At 37.8% G+C, this 19,054-nt stretch overlaps 1 long non-coding RNA gene across 1 annotated transcript in view; it reads left to right on the top strand.

Annotated features, from left to right (window-relative positions):
* The window catches only part of LOC129737354 (uncharacterized), a 99,671-nt gene that overhangs the window by 19,166 nt on the left and 61,451 nt on the right, over window positions 1-19,054 (top strand). The window contains exon 3 of the long non-coding RNA XR_008735121.1: window positions 16,410-16,479. This is a non-coding gene — a long non-coding RNA (uncharacterized LOC129737354). The remainder of the gene's footprint in view (window positions 1-16,409; window positions 16,480-19,054) is intronic.

A 19,054-nucleotide genomic window follows, 5' to 3' on the forward strand; every position in this document is an offset into this window, starting at 1 on the left:
TATAGATAGACCTGCCATTCAGATCAATTATGAGATCTTTAATTTGGACTCTGCAGTGACTTTTATATAATTATGTTCTCTTTGAACTGCATTGATGTGGGTCACTAGCAAGCATTAAAAAACAAATCTGAAAACTGAGATGCTGTGGTTACAAAGCAAACAGTGAGAGCTGCCGTCATGACTGTAATTTCTGTCTCCCTTGATCTCCTGGGAAATCATAACAAATGAACAGAAAGCTTTTGGCTTCTGAAGCAAGAGGAAAGAAGAATCATCATCCTTCAGTGAGCGATGAGAAATGAGGAAACTGCACTCTGTTTCACACCATTAAGCTTTCAGTTAATACTCGGTCAGCTTCTAGGTTTATGCGTTTTAAAAACAGTTACAGAAGAGGGCTATCAATACTGAGACAAGCAGAAGAGAGCTTACAAATATGTCTCTTGTTCTAATGTTGCAAAACGATCATACTCCTCGGATTTATGTACCATGTGTTCTGTCTTTCCAACAATATTAATTCCTTGGTGAATTGCCAATTGGTGCCTTTCTCAGAATTAAATCTCAAGAAGGTGCTTTTTTAATGATAGTCATTCCAGTTACCTTTCCAGAAAATACAACTGTTAAATGTACTGTTAACTCTAAGATCAGTTCCTTTGATGTGATAATTTCCGATTTGGTCCCAAGTGAGTTAATTATTTCCTTTTTAGTTGAAACTGTTAGAAAGTTGTGTGAACCCACAGACATGATTGTGTTTATGGTCCTACACTTTGCCTTTGTAACAACCAAAAGATCCATTACCAAAACTGAAGTCTTCCCCACTGAGGCTGCTTCACCAGTATAAGGTAATAAAGATAGTCTTAGTAGAACACAGGACAAGTCTCTTTGTGGAAAGATAGTTAGGTAGTAAGTTTTGTAACATCAAAACACCTGCTTTCTGTCTGTCTTCCAGAAGCAATGCAGAAAGGTTGGCTGGGATGTGATGTTCTAACATTCCCTGAAAAAAAGTATGGTTGTCTTCGTTTTCTGTGATCAGTGTCCAGGTTTGTGTCAGTAGCTGGAAGGTTCAGGAAGCACTCCTAGAAACTCCTTTTTCCTACAGTAAAGGATATAGCTCACCTAGTATTGGGTATTTGCACATTTTGCCTGTATCTAGGTGATACACAGCCGGTTTACGTGCTGTAGTTCTTCTGTTCCCTACAGCACACAGAGGCCAACAGCAGGGAAATGATGATGTTGTTTGTGCAGGTACTGAAGAAAATGCAAATGAAGGAGTTCTTATAACTCAGTAATTTGCTGAAATAGATTCTAAAATATCTTAAAGAATTAAAACCATGTCAAACTAAATAAAACATCTGAGAGCATAGGTCACAGCAAAGGATTGTGCACATTATTCTTTGGTTACAGTAAAGGATGGAAATACACATTATTTACCCACTGCCACAAGTTGGCAAAAATCACTCCGAGTACACAAGAGACTGGAGTAAAGGTTGCCAATTCTAGAGCTATTACACACAAAATTTTATGAAGTTCTTTGTTTTAACCTGTTGTAAAGCATATGAGGATTAGTTCAGTAGTTTGGTAAGTGTTGAGGAGATGAAGCATTTGAGATGCAGAGATTGCTAAGCAGTGGGAAGTCCCTTAATTGATCAGAATGTGAAAATATATGGTTTCCAGTATGAAATGACAGCCTATGTTAAGGAAAGCATTTTCTAATACTACTTGTTCTAAGGACAACATTTTTAGAAAACTTAAATCTTTCTAGCTTCAATTCCGTTCTCACCTAGCTGAAAACATGGGCCTGATGAGCAAGGAACAGCCTATGTTCCTTTGGCAGGGTGATTTTTTTAGTGGTTGGCATTATATATGTATAATAAAATTATTTTTGGTATTATTACTGTTCTCTAGAGTGAACTATGCCATACCACAGAAACTGACCAACTCCCCTACCATAGGTCTTTTAACAGAAACCATTCCGTTGTAGCCTGAAGATAAAGTACGGTGAGTCTCTCTTCAGATGAAAATCCCACGTTGCAAAAATGCTCCAGGTTCTAGGGTCTATGCAAATTCCAGCTTAAATAAGTGATGCTTTTCTTACTAAAATCAGAAATACTTTTTTCCTCTTGAGAAAATTTTCTCAGAATTCTGGATGGTCAACTGCTAAAAACCTGTGAGGTATTTTAAATGTTTAGGCATTTGCCTTGAAATACAGCAGGATAATGCAGAAATTTTCTAGCTAACACTGGTCACAAGAAGGCTTTTTTCCACAGCAATTTTATGCATTATCAGCTCTTTAATTAGTCTGGAATTTCTGCTGTCCTTTTAATGCCTTTTAAATTTCTTTGGGCTCCGGAAGACTGGTCAAACACCCAAAGGAATGGAATTGAGTAGCTTATGTTACATTCATGGATTTAAGGGCACGTTTTCTTTAAGATAAATGTGTGCAATGATGGAATAATTGCAAAAAGATGTTTTCAGACACTTCAGTCACCTAAATAGAAGCAAGTTTTAAATTCTGATTAGCTAAGATGGAATGATCTTAGAGCTACATTTGGCTCAGTCATAACAGCCTACTTCTAACCTAGGATGTAATTTTTATTTCTTCCTCTTTATTTACCTGATCCTCATTTTCTGTGACTGGGTACTTGAGATAGTACAAGATATTACTTGGGATAAAAATTTTCTCTGCCTCCTTCCCTTCCCTGCCACCCTCAGCTTGTGAAGCCTGAAGTTTTATGGTATTTCTTAAACAGCACGTTAACTGCTTTCTTTTCGTTATACTTCCGTAAAGTGGGAATGGTTGGAATGATAAATTCAGTATGAGAAGCATGGCTGATGCAGACTCCTTTTCAAAATTTATAGTTGAGCTTTTATGAACTTTGCACAAAGATTGGATGTGACATAAAACAACAGAAGATTTGGGGGGGGGTGGTGGTGGTGGAGTGTTTTTAGATAGATTTGTTAAAATGGCTGAAATCCTGGATTATGTTTAGTTAGAATTCTGGGAATCAGGTGATAAAATAATCAGTCCAGTATTCTGGAGCTTTGTTATAGAACATCATATTTTCAAAAACAGATGACTAGCCTATTAAGATTTGAATGTTCTGATGAAGTTTTGGAATGTAGCAGCAAAAGCGTGTCTGTCTTTGTATTTCATTGCAACCTTTGTAATTGAGGTTTTTACCAAACCTTCAGTTTGATTCCAAAACTGATACAGATTCAACACAATGACTTTTGAATGCTATATTTAGGGGTTTATTTTCTTTCATTATAAGAAATACCTCCTTACTCTGGGACTAGTCTCATTGTCTTGAGTAGAACTACTCAGAACAAATATTCATTTAATAACATATACATTTGAGGAAATACTTCAGTCTTCTCTATGGAAAAAAAAAATAATTGAGGATTATGGTAGTGAATACCTATCAGCTGTATTTTCATAGGATTGCTAAATGTAGCTGTCAATCTTGGAAATTTAGCCAGGCAAGTAACATTCCTGATGCAAGGTGCTTATGAATAACTCTTTGGGATTTGATTAATGGAGACCTTGGAAAACCTTGCTTTACTGCAGCACACGGGTTTTAGAAGCTGATTTGTTCTTGTGAGGTTTAAGGGAGGAGGGGGAAGAATCCTAAAAAAAAAAAAAAAAAACAGCACTGCAGTTACTCTAGAAACCATGTAAACATTGGTAATGGTAAACTTGCCAACAGTACACTGATGAGTACATAGGATTGCTTCACTGTATGAATTGTCCATCTTGTTAAATGGTACTAAATTTATTGTTAGCATAAATGGCCACAGTAATCTAGTTAAGATGCTTTTTCAACAATTTTATTTATTTTTTTTTTCATATTTGCTGTCTGGTTATGGATAAAGTATCTGCATTAAGTAGAGAGTATTTTTTTTTAATGGGTAGAGTACTGTGTAATCTCAGAAATACTTTGGTGCTGCAGGTTTTGACAGCAGTGTTTGCTAGAAGAGGGAAAAAACGGGCAAAGAGTGTCTAAATGTTATTTCTGTATGTCTTCCAATGTGTCAGTTACTTGTATTTGGAATATTGAGAACATAAGGTTATTAAAAGTCCCTGTGTCAGTAACTTTCTATTGTTCAAGTAATGGATCTCCTGTGTAGGAAAAAATTAATTTAGTGCCTTAAAAAAAAAGTAAGATTTTTTTAAAAAAAAAAAACTTTCTGCATCCTACCCTGAAGAGTATGCCATGAAGAGCTGTGAATGTAGCTTCAGTACTTCATGGACTCAGTCTAGCTGAAAACTGAGCTGGATGCTCAGAATTAATTTATGCTGGAATCTCACTGCTTCACAAGTACAATTATTCAGAAGTGGAGATTTCATTACTTTGCTGTTTTCTTCACAGACTGCTGCTGATTAACCAGAGCTTTAAGATTTTCTTTCTGTGTCTGATGAAGCTATTTTTGCTTCTTCAAAGTAAAACCTGCTGAGATGGAGTGCCAAAGGCACTGATGATATAAATGGCACACTGTGTCAGCTCTTACCTCAATCAGCTTTAAATAAACATTTGTTTCAAATGGTGAAACAATTAATGTAAACACAAAGTATCGAGTTCAGCTTTGCAATGCCAGTGCCTGTCTACTGACTCCAGCTGGTTTATACTGCTGTTGAATATGAACACGATTATGTCTCTCATAACTGGTGAGGCTTCCAAATGAACCACCCTTCAGACAGACATTGGTAGAAGATGATCTAACAGGAGAAGGGATAAAATAACAGTAACTGGAAAATGAATCAAAGTTCACAATTGGGCAGGAACCATTAGGGACAGAAATAATTTTATAGTGCTGAGATCTGTTTCTTAGGAAGAGTGATGAAACGAGGAGGATTCTTCCATCATGCTGTTTTAGCTAATGTGAAGTTTTAGCCAAAGACATTTTGACAGAGGAATTCTGCAGAGGCAGCTGAATATAAGAGATGAAGGATTATGCTCTATATTCTATATATTGTAATGTATTGAAAGTTTTCACAAATTTGAAGTCTGGGGTTTTTTTAGAGGGATGTATAACAGTTGATCAAGCACAGGCTAGTCTGATCCCCTGTGATCAAAGGGACTTCATATGCTTACTGTGCTGCTCTTGACTCCTTAGGTCTTCAGAATTTAGCCATCCCATCTACATGGACAATTATTTAAAGGCTGGCTTCAGTTTTCGCTTTCAGCTGTGAACAATTTCAGAATTTCAAACAGGGGAAAAAAAGTATCCAGAAATAGAAATATGAGTTAAAAGTGTTTCAAACACCGTGGTGCTAGTGACTTCAGTAATAGATGCTTCAGTACTATTTAATGGTTCTTACTTTACAAAAATGAACATTGCTCTTTAATATGGAATTTCATCCCAAGTAGCCCTTTTTCATCAGCAGAAAGATGTTGAACTCAAATATTTTTCACTTCTGTGCAATAGGCAAAGCTGGAATTCTGCATTATTTTTGGAGCAGAGACCTTAAATTCAGTCATTGCTAAGCGGTAGTGTTTATTCTGTAGAAAACTCTAGCCAGGGCTGTGTCCAATAAGTTTTCACATCTCCCAGTTGATCTGTGTTTCAGATGTCTGCCATGCCAGTTTGGGAAAAGAGCTATTTCTGCAAAAGAAGCACAAAATAAGGTTCTCGGAGGGGGCGAGGGGGAATCAAAGAATACTTTAAAAAAAAAAATGCAGTACTTTTACCATTCTACTGGCTGTCTTACTGAGGCACCTTTTTATTACTGCTGTGGTGGAATTAAAAGCAATAGTTCCTTTTTTTCTGTAACAGATGACTGATTTATGTATAGCAGATCAGAAAAATGTGCACAAAGGGTGGAGAGTTGATTTTTTTTTCTTTGTCTCTGCCCTTGGTTTTTAATACATGTCATTAAGATATACCAAAAAAAGGGTTTAGTTCTATAAATGAAAAGAAGCTTCCAGATAAGCTCAGTAAATTGGATTCTGGACTAGTCAGAGAAGCATTTTCACAGGAAAGGCTTGCAACTTCATTGAAAGTAACATAAATGTTGTGAACCATTGTTTGCAACACCTGAATTTTCCTCAGTTCATCCTATATGCAATCTGCTTCAGGCAGAAATGTTTGGCTATATGAATCTCAGAATAAATGATATAAGTTGAGGGTAATCTTTTAAAACATAGGATTTAATACTTTTTCTCCCTGTCTATTGCTAAACTGTTTAGTGTATAGTCCAACAATTTTCACAATAGTCCTTCCCAGCAATCGCTTGCTATAGCTGAACAGGTTCATCTTACTTAACCCATGACATATGATTAACCAACTTCTTCATGGTAACGATCGAATTGTTTGCTTGATCTGTAGTTCCATATTAAAGGCAAATGCACTTCTAGAAGATATAGATTATATCCATTACAAAGGAAGGTATCCTGCAGCCTCAATGAAAAGCTAAATAAACATATTTAAAATTATAACAAGACATTTTGTTGACCGTACCAGTACAGGAAAACCTAACTGAAAGATCAGCTTGTCATATTATAAATAATAATAAGCTGTATTTTGAATCCTTCATCAAAATAGTATGGTTTCATTTTGAAAGACTAGCCAAGGGAACTGAAGTTTTGCCAGTCTAGTACAAATATCATTGCGTTTTTCAAATTTTAAAATGGAAAATTGTTACATATTCTCTATATCCCAAGACATGGCTATATACATGGAGGTTGCAGGGCTTGAATCTCATTTTGTGTAGAGGCCTTTTAGAAACAAGGCCTTGTAAATTCAAGGATGGTTCAGTCATGGAATTAGAGTAAGAATATATTTATAAGTTATTAATACTATGTGCCCTAGAAATGCTTTGTTCTGCTTCATAGGATGAACATATACATTAGCTTTCTCTATACTGTAATATCTGCAATACGTGATATACCTTCATTGCCACACTTCTTTTTTATTCAGTGACATTTTTCCTTCTTTCATTCAGTTTTATCTCTAGTCATAAAAAGCAATCTATATTTAATATGGCTGTATCCAGCCAGGGGATTAAAAATCTAAAAATATTTTTACTCCAGCATGTGCCTGCAGGCTTGTAATTCATTGCATTCGCTGTCAGAGCAGAGAAGGATGTGTTCAGGAGGAAATTGGCTAGTCTTTTGATCAGACAGAATATTACCTGAATAATTTTAAGAGCTCACGGAGAAAGGTTTCTTACCAGACCAAATTTGCTTTGCTGAACAAGGCAGCCTACATTAAAATGTTGTTAATAAGTAATATCCTGTCTCTCAAACCCCTCTATAATAGCTGTACATGTATCCTAAGGGAGAGTGGCTTGGAAGTATTCCATGTTAGTGTCTAAAAAGTTCTATTAAGTGTACTGTGAGCTCTAGAAATTTACTTATAGAATAGAAATGGGTGAAGGATGTGTGGACTATTTATCTCTCATTGAAGTGTGTGTTGAGAAATTAATGATTACTAAGTGCCTATACTCAGCACTGGTGAAGTAGCACCTGGCATACCGTGTCTAATTCTGGGCTGCCCACTACACGAGAAAAAGAAAGCTGCTAGAGAGAGTCCAACAAACAGCCACAAAGATGGTTAAGGGACTGGAGCGTCTTTCCTGTGAGGAAACAGAGAAAACTGGGGCTGTTTAGGCTAGAAGAAAGAAGGCTCGGGGGGCACCTCTTCACTGTGCATAAACCTCTGAAGGGAAGGTGTAAAGAAGGTGGAACTAGGCTTTTTTTCCATGGTGCCCAGTGACATGGAAAGAGGCAATGAGTGCAAACCAAAACACAAGGGGTTCTGTCTGCACATAAGGAAACAGTTTGTTTTGTGTTGGGATTTTTTCTTACTGTGCAGGTAACTGAGCACTGGAACAAGTTGTTCATAGGTGGAGTCTCCACCCATGGAGATGCTCAAAAGCTGTCTGGACATGGTCCTGGGCAACCAGCTATAGGTGACCCTGCACAAGCAGGAGGGTTGGACAAGCTGACTTCCAAAGGTCCCTTCCAAACTCAATCATTCACTAATTCTGTGAGCAGTTTTATCTCTGCACTCTCCAGTAGGACTGTTGCAGGTAATATTGTATGCTCAGTTAAACTGATAGACCGTCAGCTTCAGTACATCAGGCACGCTCGTTTCATTATCGTTATTCTGCATGTTGTCTGTCCTAGTGGCAACATGTCTCACTGAGCTTTATGATGCACAGGGGACAGAAATTTGGGATAGGAACTGTGCAAAAGTGTGATGCAGAAATGCTATAATCCTGATTAAATTATTTGTAAATACTTATCGTAAGTTTTATTGTAAGAAAAAAAAATTACAAAAATTACTTGAAATTTTACATCAATTTTACACAGCAACAAATGTGTACTCAGTGTTTAACAGATTTTGTCTTTTCTGCCTTTAGTGATTCCCAAGTTTTACTCTTTGTACCACATAGATTTGTCATTAGAATTCTGAAAATAATGACTATAACTGAAGCTGCTGTGAACAAATACAAAATTATATTTCACTTTGTGAACATGAATTTAGAGATATAAAATGTCATTTTGAAGCAATTACGTTTATGGTATAGAAAAATGTCCATTTCCATTTTGAAGTGTAGACTGTATAGACAAGCATACTTGCCATCTCCATCAGTTTTTGCCATCTTAATGGGAAAAAATCCAAATACTCTGCTTTTATTTACTTGAATATTCATAAGATTATTTGTTATATTTTACTATGTACAATAGTTTTGAGTGGTTATTCACTAAACATATTAACGACTAAAACTGAAGAAAGACTTGAAATGAGGAATAGATATTTTTGATGGATCTTGCTGAAAATATGTGTCTGTATAGATTGCTGGTTTTTAGAAATTTATTGTAGGTAAAATAGAAAGGGTGCTGGTTGGAAGAATTTGATTTAAACAATATAAACTTGGAACAACCTGGTAATTCTGTGCATTATCATGTTTAGTGAAATAAATGCTTAACTCTTTGTTCATCATAAACACCACCTCCACCCCCCTATCCTTAGATGTATTTGCAGAATGTTTCATTTTTATTTATGCCATGGGCTCATGAAAATCGATGACACTGTTCATGTAAGTGCAATTTTCTGGATCAGTTTCCAGTTATTGGCAGATTAACGCAGTAACTCTACTGAAGTCACAGGCAATTGCTGCTGCTTGCTCTTGCATGCTTAGTGATAAAGCATAAATATGGTGGTAACCAAAGCTCATCTATTACTAACATTGATAGGAGGATGAGTGAAGAAAGATTACAGCTTGAAAGAAGGTGTCATAGAGATAAGGGCAGAAGCAGTGCTGTTGTAGTAGATCCTAAATAAAACGCTAGCAGGTTTTCTGGATGGCCAGATGAACTTGATACATGTGAGGCTGTTTCTGTTTGTTGTTGTGTTCCCCACCATGCCACATATAGTGAAATACAATGAAAGCACAAAAGCTATCGGGGAAAATTATCAGCTGTCTACAAAAGACACCTGTAAGAAAGCAAGCTGATTTTCTTATGTGTGCAAAATCTGTCTGGATTTCACAAAGAACTGGATCTTTCCCAGTATTGTCTGCATTGTTCTGTGAAAGCTTACTCTGGAGTTCCAAGAAGGTTCAAGAAAGAATTGAAGTAGTCACTATTTGTGAAGTAACTTATGTGTAAATACCATAAACTTGGTGAATAGTTGTTTGCATGAATGATAATGGTTTTTTAATTATTTTTTGTCTTTCCCAGTCAGGACCTTAAATCACTGCTCTGTGCTATGTAGAGTATAGAAAGTTCTCCCCACCTTTCAGGCATGTTCCATGTAGCAGGAGGGAACCAACAACATATGTCAGGATAATCTCTCTGAAGGTCCATGTCTCTGTTACTTAAATAATTAACCCTATCAAAGACAAAGATTCTCTAATCTACTTTCCTGAAATTGATAGAGATGCAGCCCGTATAAGTAGTTTAAAAATGAGCTATAGAAGTATTTTGCAGTGATTTTTTTTTCAAAGTGGTTTGTCTTGGAGTATGATTTTATAGTTCATAAAAAAATACCCTGTAATTGCATAGATTACTTGTCTTGAAATGTTACAGGTGTCTTTACATGCTTCAGTTTTGCTCCTTTTTGGAGGAAGGGCACTTTTCCTGCTGTTCTTATTGATAGCTGTAAATTACATGTGCATGTGTGGTTGTTGGTGTAGCTAGAGTCATAGGAAAACATAAGGTACTGATCTCACTACCTGATATAAGGAATGTGAAAAGAATGCCACTTTTGACGGACTGTTGCTGTCCAAATTCTAATTGTGCTGCTGTGCTTTATATCACTGTATGTTATCTGTTCTTACCTAGTTTTCATATTTCTTTTTGCCACACAGTGCATTCTGATTAAGTTCAGCTTAGAAAACAGTATATTGTGATATCCTGTAGAATTATTAAAGAAGGTGAAGTATTTAACATCTGTCCATAACAAAGTATTATGGGAGTCAGGTTGACTGCTGAAATACGCCTAAATTACTCTTTCTATTACGGTCTGCTTATTTTAGCTATACTTACTCAAAGCAGACTTGTTAAAAAAAAAAAAAAACAAACCACAACACAGCCAACACAACTTCACTGATCATACCTTGTTTCTGTTCCAAGTCACAGCTCAAAGCTTGGTCTGAGCAAATGAGCCAGGTTGTGGGCAAATGTGCCAGGGCCCAAAGAACAGGAATCATAGTCACAGTCATTTCCAACTTTATGCAACAAGCTACATTTGCAGCAAACACTGTTGGTTTTATTTCCACTGGGTTCTTTTCAAATGGGTGAGAATTAGAACCTTGTTTTTCCTCTCACATAGTTTTATATATACTTGCTGGGAAGTGAGTTATTGCCCAATATAGCTTATAGGGCTGCAGCAGAATCTTTCCAGTCTGGCTGTCTGCCAAAAAATAAAAAAGGTTCAGAAAATGTAGGGCTATCATATTTGCCTCAGATTTACTAGGAAGTTGTACGTGTATAGGCTCTATGGAACACACATGCAGTAAGCCTAATGTTTCCCCAAAAGACTGTGCTTACTGTGCTACTGATATATTGTTAAAATTGTGATTACTGTATTTCTGAACAAATGTATATGTTCAAGGTAGTAGATCAAATACATTTCGGAATGTACACACGGTAACAAATGTATGTGGAATTTTTGGACATATGGTGACCTGTTTGGTGCTGCTGTGTATGCGTAGCTGATGTGACCTAAATACAAAGTAAGCAGGGTATGTATGTACGAATAACAGAGTGGGGAATCCCAGAGGAACTGGGAAAACCTCAGCAGAGACTTGCAGGGATATGCTACATAAAACCTCATGGCTGAGAATCTGTATGTTACAATTCTTAGGATCTGAGGAGAAATGATTAATGAAAGAACTGTAGAGGAGTTATGTGGCTCAGTGTCTATGTATTATCTGTCCAACAACAGCTAATGTCATTATTGGTATTCAGGAATTATATCACCATCAACATTTTGTCTGTTATAATTTGCTGTGTTCACAGATGGGACCTCTAAACAGACGTTTCCAAGTATAATTCCAGTCATAATTCAGTTTTCATAGTACTTTGCATAAATGTCTATTTTTGATGATACACTGCTCTAATTCATTATAGCATTTTTGTCAGTTCTAGATTGGGCAAACTGACAAGAAAAGCTAATTGCTTTTCATATAGTATTATTGGTTTCTGAGAGATTTTGAGAACCAAATTGCACAGACATATGTCAGAGGGAAATATAATCCTGTGTACAATTTATGTACTTCTTGGTGTTGAGCAAGGAAGGCTAAGTACAGAAAATAGTGCTTTATAGTTAATCTGAAAACCTATTGATTTGAAGCACCTTAATTTTAAGAAAAACAACTGTCTGGCTAATTTACATAAAATATTGCAGTTATCCTTATAATGAATAAGCTCATTAATATTTAAACTACACATTAGCTGCATCTCTTACAAGGAGATAATATTCCCCATAACTTCCATTAATTATAACCAAATTAACATGAACTGAGAATAACTGATTGGGAGTAAATCTTTCATGGTTCAAGCCAAATCTTAGTAGAAGTAGTAAGGATACTTACGTTACAAGTAACAGTTATGGTAGTTATTCTTTATTAACTGTACATTAAGAAAGAGCACTCCACTCATGTTGCTCAGCTCAGGAAATTGTAGAACACACCTGAAGTAAAAGTAAAATAGTACAATGCCAACACTTGTATAATATCCATCCACATGTGTTTTCCTGTTCTTCAAACAATCCTGAAAAGGGCCAGTTTAGAGAATTTACAGAAAGTTGTTGTCATAGAACATAAAATCATTTAGATTGGAAAAGACCTTTAAGATCATCAAGTCCGATTGTTAATCCAGGACTGCCATGTCCCTAAGTACTGCATCTGTGTGTTTTTTTTAAACACCTCCAGGGATGGTGATTCCACCACCTCCCTGGGCAGCCAATGCTTGACCAACCTTTCGGTAAAGAAATTTTTCCTAGTACCCAAGAAGAGACCAACCCCCACCTGCCTTACAACATCCTTTCAGGTAGTTGTGGAGAGCAGTAAGATCCCCCCCTGAGTCTTCTCCTCTCCTGGCTAAACAACCCCAGTTCCCTCAGAAGCCTGGTGCTCCAGCCCCCTTCCCAGCCCTGCTGCCCGTCCCTGGGCACCCCCAGCCCCTCTGCGTCCCCCCTGCCCTGAGGGGCCCAGAACTGAGCCCAGGGCTCAAGGTGTGGCCTCACTGATGCCAAGTGCAGGGGGACAATTACTGCCCTTGTCCTGCTGGCCACACTGTCTCAGATACAAGCCAGGACACTATTGGCCTTCTTGGCCACCTGGGCATACTTCTGGCTCGTATTCAGCTGGCCATCAGCCAGTACCCCCAGATCCTTTTCCTCCAGGCATCGTTCCAGCCACCCTTCCCCGAGCCTGTAGTGTTGTGTGGGGTTGTTGTGACCCAAGGGCAGGACCTGGCCCTAAACCTCGTTGAACCTCACACAGTTGGCCTTGGCTGATCAGTCCAGCCTGCCCAGATCCCTCTGCAGAGCCTGCCAGCCCTCCAGCAGATCAACATTCCCCCCCCAGGTTGGTGTTGTCTGCAAACTTACTGAGGGTGCACTCAATCCCCTCATCCAGATCGTCAATAAAGATATTAAACAGGACTGGCCCTAGTACTCAGCCCTGGCGTATGCCCTGCATGACTGGCTGCCAGCTGGATGTAACTCCACTTGCTACTGCTTTTTAGGCTTGGCTGTCCAGCCAGCTTTTTACCCAGAGTAGAGTACACCCATCCAAGGCCATGAGCAGCCAGTTTCTCCAGGAGAATGCTGGAAGAAACATTATATTTTTAAATTATGAAAAACAACATTCCCTCATCCTGTCAGAGAGCACAGTTTAGAGTAGATTTGGTTTTGCTGTTGTTTCACATGATGCTTAGACCTTGCTTGGGCAAAAATTCAGTGTCTTGGGTGAGAGTATTCAGGTGTCCTCTGTTAGCAAAGTTAAACATACAAAGCTTTCTCAGATTGGATTTGTTCTGGCAAACAGTGGATCAATCTGAAGTTCTGGTAGAGATGTCAAAGGTGTACAAACTATTGAAGAGTCATAGGATGGTTTTGATTGGAAGGGACTGCTGGAGGTCATCTTCTCCAACCCCCTGTTCAGGCAGGGTCACCTAGATCATATCCAGAAGACTTCTGATTATCTCCACGAATGGAGATTCCACAACACTCAGTCCCCTTCTCAGTAAAATAATGTTTCTGTTCTACTGTTTTGCCACCTTTGTGCGGAAAAAAACCTATTTTGGTCTGGTTGAAACTTTCCATATTCCAAGCTGAGTCTGTTGCCCCTTGTCCTCCAAGAAGAGTCTGGCTCCACTTTCTCTGTACCTTGTCACTGGGTAGTTGAAGTCTCCCCTGGGCCTTCTCTTCTTAAAGCTGGACAAATCCTGTACTCTGAGCTTCTCCTTGTATGTCATATGCTTCAGCTCCCTGATCATCCTGGTGGTCCACATGAGCTTCATTCAGTCTGTTGTGTCTTTCAGTACTGAGTTGCCAAAAATAAGACACAGTGCTCCAACGATGGTCTTGGAAGCGGCAAACAAGTTGTGCTTCCCTTAACCTGCTGGCTATGCTTTTGCATAGCATGCAACTGTTGTTCTTCACTGCCAAGAACACACTGCTGACTCATGTTCAGCTTACTGTCATCTGAGATATTTACTGCAAAGCTGTTTTCAGTCCAATCATTCCAGTCTGTACTGTTGTATTTGCATTTGTTCAACTTCATGAGGTCCTTGAAAGCCCATTTTTTTTGCCTGTTGAGGTATCTCTGACAGTGGCTGTAATCTCCAGCAAATCAGACAATCCCCCTGATTTTATATTGTCCAAATTGCATTCTGTCTAGGTCGCTAATAAAGACTTTGAAAAGTACTGTCCCTGGTATTTGTCTCTGAAGGACACCCCTAGTAACTGGCTGCCAGCTGGTCTTTGTACTGATCACCACCTTTTAAGCTGTATGGTCAGGCCAGTTTTCTGCTCTGCTCTTAGTCTACTTTACCAGTCCGTATCCTCACCATTTTGGCTCTAAGGATACAATGGGAGACTATGCCAAAGGCCCTCTGCAGGTTTGCTGGTGTTACCAAACTGGGAGGAGTGGCTGATACACTGGACTTTGTGCTGCCATGCAGCATGACCTCAACAGGCTGGAGAAACGGGTTGACAGGAACCTCACACAGTTCAGCAAAGGGCAATGCAAAGACCTGCACCTGGGGAGGAATGACCCCAGGCACAGGTCCATACTGGGGGCTGACTGACTGGAAAGCAGCTTTATGAAAACGTCTGGGAGTACTGATGGATGGCAAGTTGACAATGAGCTGACAATGTGCCCTTGTGGCAAAGAGTGCTAACGGTGTCCTGGACTGTGGTCAGGGTGTTTGCCATCAGGCTGAGGGAGGTGATCCTTCCCCTCTGTTCAGCACTGGTGAGGCCATACCCAGCATAGTATGTCCAGTTCTAGGCCGCCCACTACAACAGAGAAGGTAAGCTGCTGGAGAGAGTCCAGCATAATGGACTGGAGCATCTTTCCTGTGAGGAAAGGCAGAGAGAGCTGCGTCTGTTTAGCCTAGAAGAGAGGAGCCTCGGGGGGGGCACCTCTTCAATGTGCATAAATCTCTGAAGAGAGGGTGTAAAGAAGGTGGAACTAGGCTTTTTTCCATGGTGCCCAGTGACATGGAAAGAGGCAATGAGTGCAAACTGAAACACAAGGGGTTCTGTCTGAACATAAGGAAACAATTTTTTTCTTACTGTGCGGGTGACTGAGCACTGAAATAGGTTGGTCAGATAACTCAAAAGATGTCTGGACATGGTCTGCTCTACATGACCCTGCATGAGCAGGAGGGTTGGACAAGCTGACCTCTAGAGGTCCCTTCCAACGTCAACCACTTTATGATTCCGTGAAATAAATATCCAGAGGAACTGCAAGCGTGGTATGCTTCCTAAATAGAGATGAAGCTCAGGTTTGATATAATGCATGAAAGAAAACTGTCAGTGCTAGCCAGTATGTGCGTTTGTGGATTAGGAAAGATGGCATCCAAAAACTCCAGTGATTCCTACCTGCCATAATCTTCTTTGGGGCCACTAACCCCTTATTTTAGAGTACATCAGTTTTAAAACTGATGCAACCTAATTTTGAGTAGGGATTGGATGACCCTGGAGTTTGGATAGTGGTCTTCTTATCCCATATTGGTTTCAGTTATGATTTTGTTTTATGTTACTATCTACTTGCATATTCTAAATGAGCCTAAATTTGATATATATGTAATAGCTGTGATCTTGCAGAACTGCAGTATTTATGTTTACTTAATACCTGTTGATCTGTTTATAATATCAAGGTTAAAATATGCAGTTGCATAGAGACTTGTGTTAATTGTAAGTTTATGATATCTAGCTGTACTTTCTAGAGAAAGCTTGCCCTATGGGTAGGATGTCAACTGAACCTTTTCTCAATACAATCCAAATTTTATGAGCTGCCACATAGAAACCAGTTTTTCTGCAATGACCTGAGTGGACAATCTGAAGCGGTACTCCATGCTCTGCTTTATTTATTTGTTTTTCATATTAAACATAATTCCTGCAGGGAATTCTGTTTCAGCCACAGAATGAAGGCCTGTGAACAGCTTCTTTCTGCCTGAATGTTCCCCTATGAATTGCTGATGGTTAGGAAAGCTCACAGTGACAGAACAGGAGACAGCAGCTTTGTACTTAGATGACAATAGTCTGTGTCTGTGCTAACTGCAGCTGGCACCATTAACTACCTAGCCATAGACTGAAATAAAAACAATTATCACTGCATGCATTAGAATGATGAAATCCACTCTGTTTCTATAGTAACAGGAGTGAAAATTTATATTATGAGCTTAAGAAAGTAGAATGTGACCATCTCTTTTTTTTATTTTTTGCAGTTTTACAAGGTGCAGCAATTCACAGAGAAAATAATGTTTAAGATGATACACATAATTGAAAAAGATAAAGGTAAGGTGCTTTACTGGTAACAAAACGATGCACAACATACATTCAAGTTGGAATGTTGATGTTTTTCTTTTAAGTATTCTGTTACGCTGAGACATACCCAATTTAGTGCTGTTTGAAGTAGATTCTCTTTTTGTTTATTACAAATGATCTTTAAGTGGAAGCTTTACAAAAAATCGAATGAGAGAGAAAAGTGAGGGCTTTAGCAAGTCAAAAATTTTAGATTGTTTTGCCATCTGGTCTGATTTAACGTATCATATGAAAAAACAGTTGTACATTTTGAGCTTTTGACTTCAGAAGCACATTGAGGTATCAAAACACTGTAAGAGATTTCTTTGTGGATATGATTATTATATTGCAGCATTTTCAAGTCTATCCAAGCTATCATCAATCTAGTTACTTTTTTTTATTAGTAGCAGGAAAGCTGTGGCAAAATATTTATCAATCTTAGCTAGGATTTGGGGGATGTATCTTTACTGATACTTATGAAGTAGAATATAATATTATAGACCTATCAAGAGAGCAGAGTTCCTGAGTTCTTTAGACTGATTTCAGCATTCAGTTTGAATATTGCTTTGTTTCCAAATCACCTCCCTTTACGAAAGATATAGCATGTTTAACTGTGCAATCAGTTGGTAACAGGCATAATTTTTGAAGCATTTAATAATTTACAACCTTCCCTCACACTACATATTTGTCTTGCCCAAAACCTCTTTCCTCATTATGTGCTAAATACATAGAGTGCTTTTACGAGAAACTCTGGAGCTAGGATCATCTCTGCTATGCGTAAAGGATTATGGAATATCTCTTCAAGTTACCTAAAGCTGCAGGAGCGTGACAGTAATCCATGCCTGTTGGTATTTCCTTGCATGCATTAGAGATGATCAGATAAAGAACTAACTCATTTCTAACTCTGTGCTAAAATATCCTGTACAGTCACTTGATGTTCTTTCTTTAGATGAAGTAATTAATTATATTGAATTTATAGGATTTTTTTTTTTTAGTAAGGTTAATTATTATCATTGATTGTAATTCCAGGGGTGTCTATAAGCACGTGTTTTAGAGAACAGCTAATTTTTAAAATTCATTTCACTGCAGTAGAGCATGAAATACAACATCATACTGTATCTTAACATGCCTTTCTAAGTTCAGGCTTAGATTGCTGATTTAACTGCATGTTTTTAAGTGTATGGATGTTTTATTTTTTTTTATATTATGCATCCCAAACATAGAAATAGGTCTTTTCTGTGTCTGCAGTTATAGTAATAAACACAGACATTCTTTAAAAACTGCAAATAATTTCATTTTAGGTAATAAACAAGTGGTTTGTTCCAAATCTGAAATATTCAAGGAATATTATCTCCGTTTCTAAGAGGATTCAAGTAAGCTTATCAGAAAAGTTTAGTAAGAGTAACAATTATGAATATTTCTAGCATCTAGATTTACACATTAAGTATCTAGTCAGTTATACCAAAATAAATCTTGTAGTTTACAAATCAGATCATACATCACATGTGAATTAGGAGATTATGTGACTGTCACCAGAACAAGAAAAGAAACTGCCTAAATAGAGCAGGAAGAATGAAGAAAAGTGCTTTTGTTCATGTATAAAAGAGCAATACTTTAAATCCACGTAACACAGTTCCTCTTTTGAAGCACAGATGGAATTAAGAATTCTATTTAAGGCACATAATGGCACTTCAGTTTCTAACTTGGTGAGATCAAGTGTGGTCTAGAAAATGGAGAAGTCTGGTTACTCTAACTGTACATTCTTCATTCTGATTTTGATGAGTCTTACGTATGTATGTTCTGCACTCCTGTGACAGTTCATCTCTAGATGGAAATATGGAAGATTAGCAGGAGAATTTGTGTGGAATGAGAAAAAAGAAATGTAGATTGCTTGCTTATGCTGTTCTTGGAATTCCAGTGACAGGATTATATTTTCATAGTTACATATTTATTTCACTTATTTTAGCTTGCTTGTTTGTAGAAAATGTGTAGAAATGTTTATTTGTACTTCCCTGTGTTTCTGTAATTACAAAAGCTGGTATACCTTACTCAAACTGTGTAGTATGTCCCAGTTTGGTGTTTACATGTCTGGAGTTGACTGCCCAAAAAAGACATGTGGGTCAAAATGAGAGTTTTGTGAATGAATACTTAAGGTTACAATTGGCATGCAAGTACTATATAAATCTTCCAAATTCCAATTAAATTTAGAATTTAGCAAATCAAAGTCCAGCTAATAATATCTTTAGAACTATACACAAGATTAAATAGTTAAGCTGTGAACACATTGCTTTTTAAGCCAGATATTTTCCTACCATGAAAAGATGAATGATCATAACAACGTTAACCAGTAGATTCTGTTCGCATACACAGCTATGCATCAATAAAATATTATTGTAGAGAGATTTATTATTTTACATTAACGAACCGTGTGTTGTAATAAGCAGTAAACTGAAGAAGGGCTATGGTAAGGGTAGGTAATTACTGTGTTTTGTCAAGGCAAAATTTATTGCTTAATATGTCTAATTTTAGTTAGCACTTTAGTTAGTATGTAGCAGATCGACTTTATATT

This window comes from Falco cherrug, chromosome 14, assembly GCF_023634085.1.
Source record: "Falco cherrug isolate bFalChe1 chromosome 14, bFalChe1.pri, whole genome shotgun sequence".
Taxonomy (NCBI): Eukaryota; Metazoa; Chordata; class Aves; order Falconiformes; family Falconidae; genus Falco; species Falco cherrug.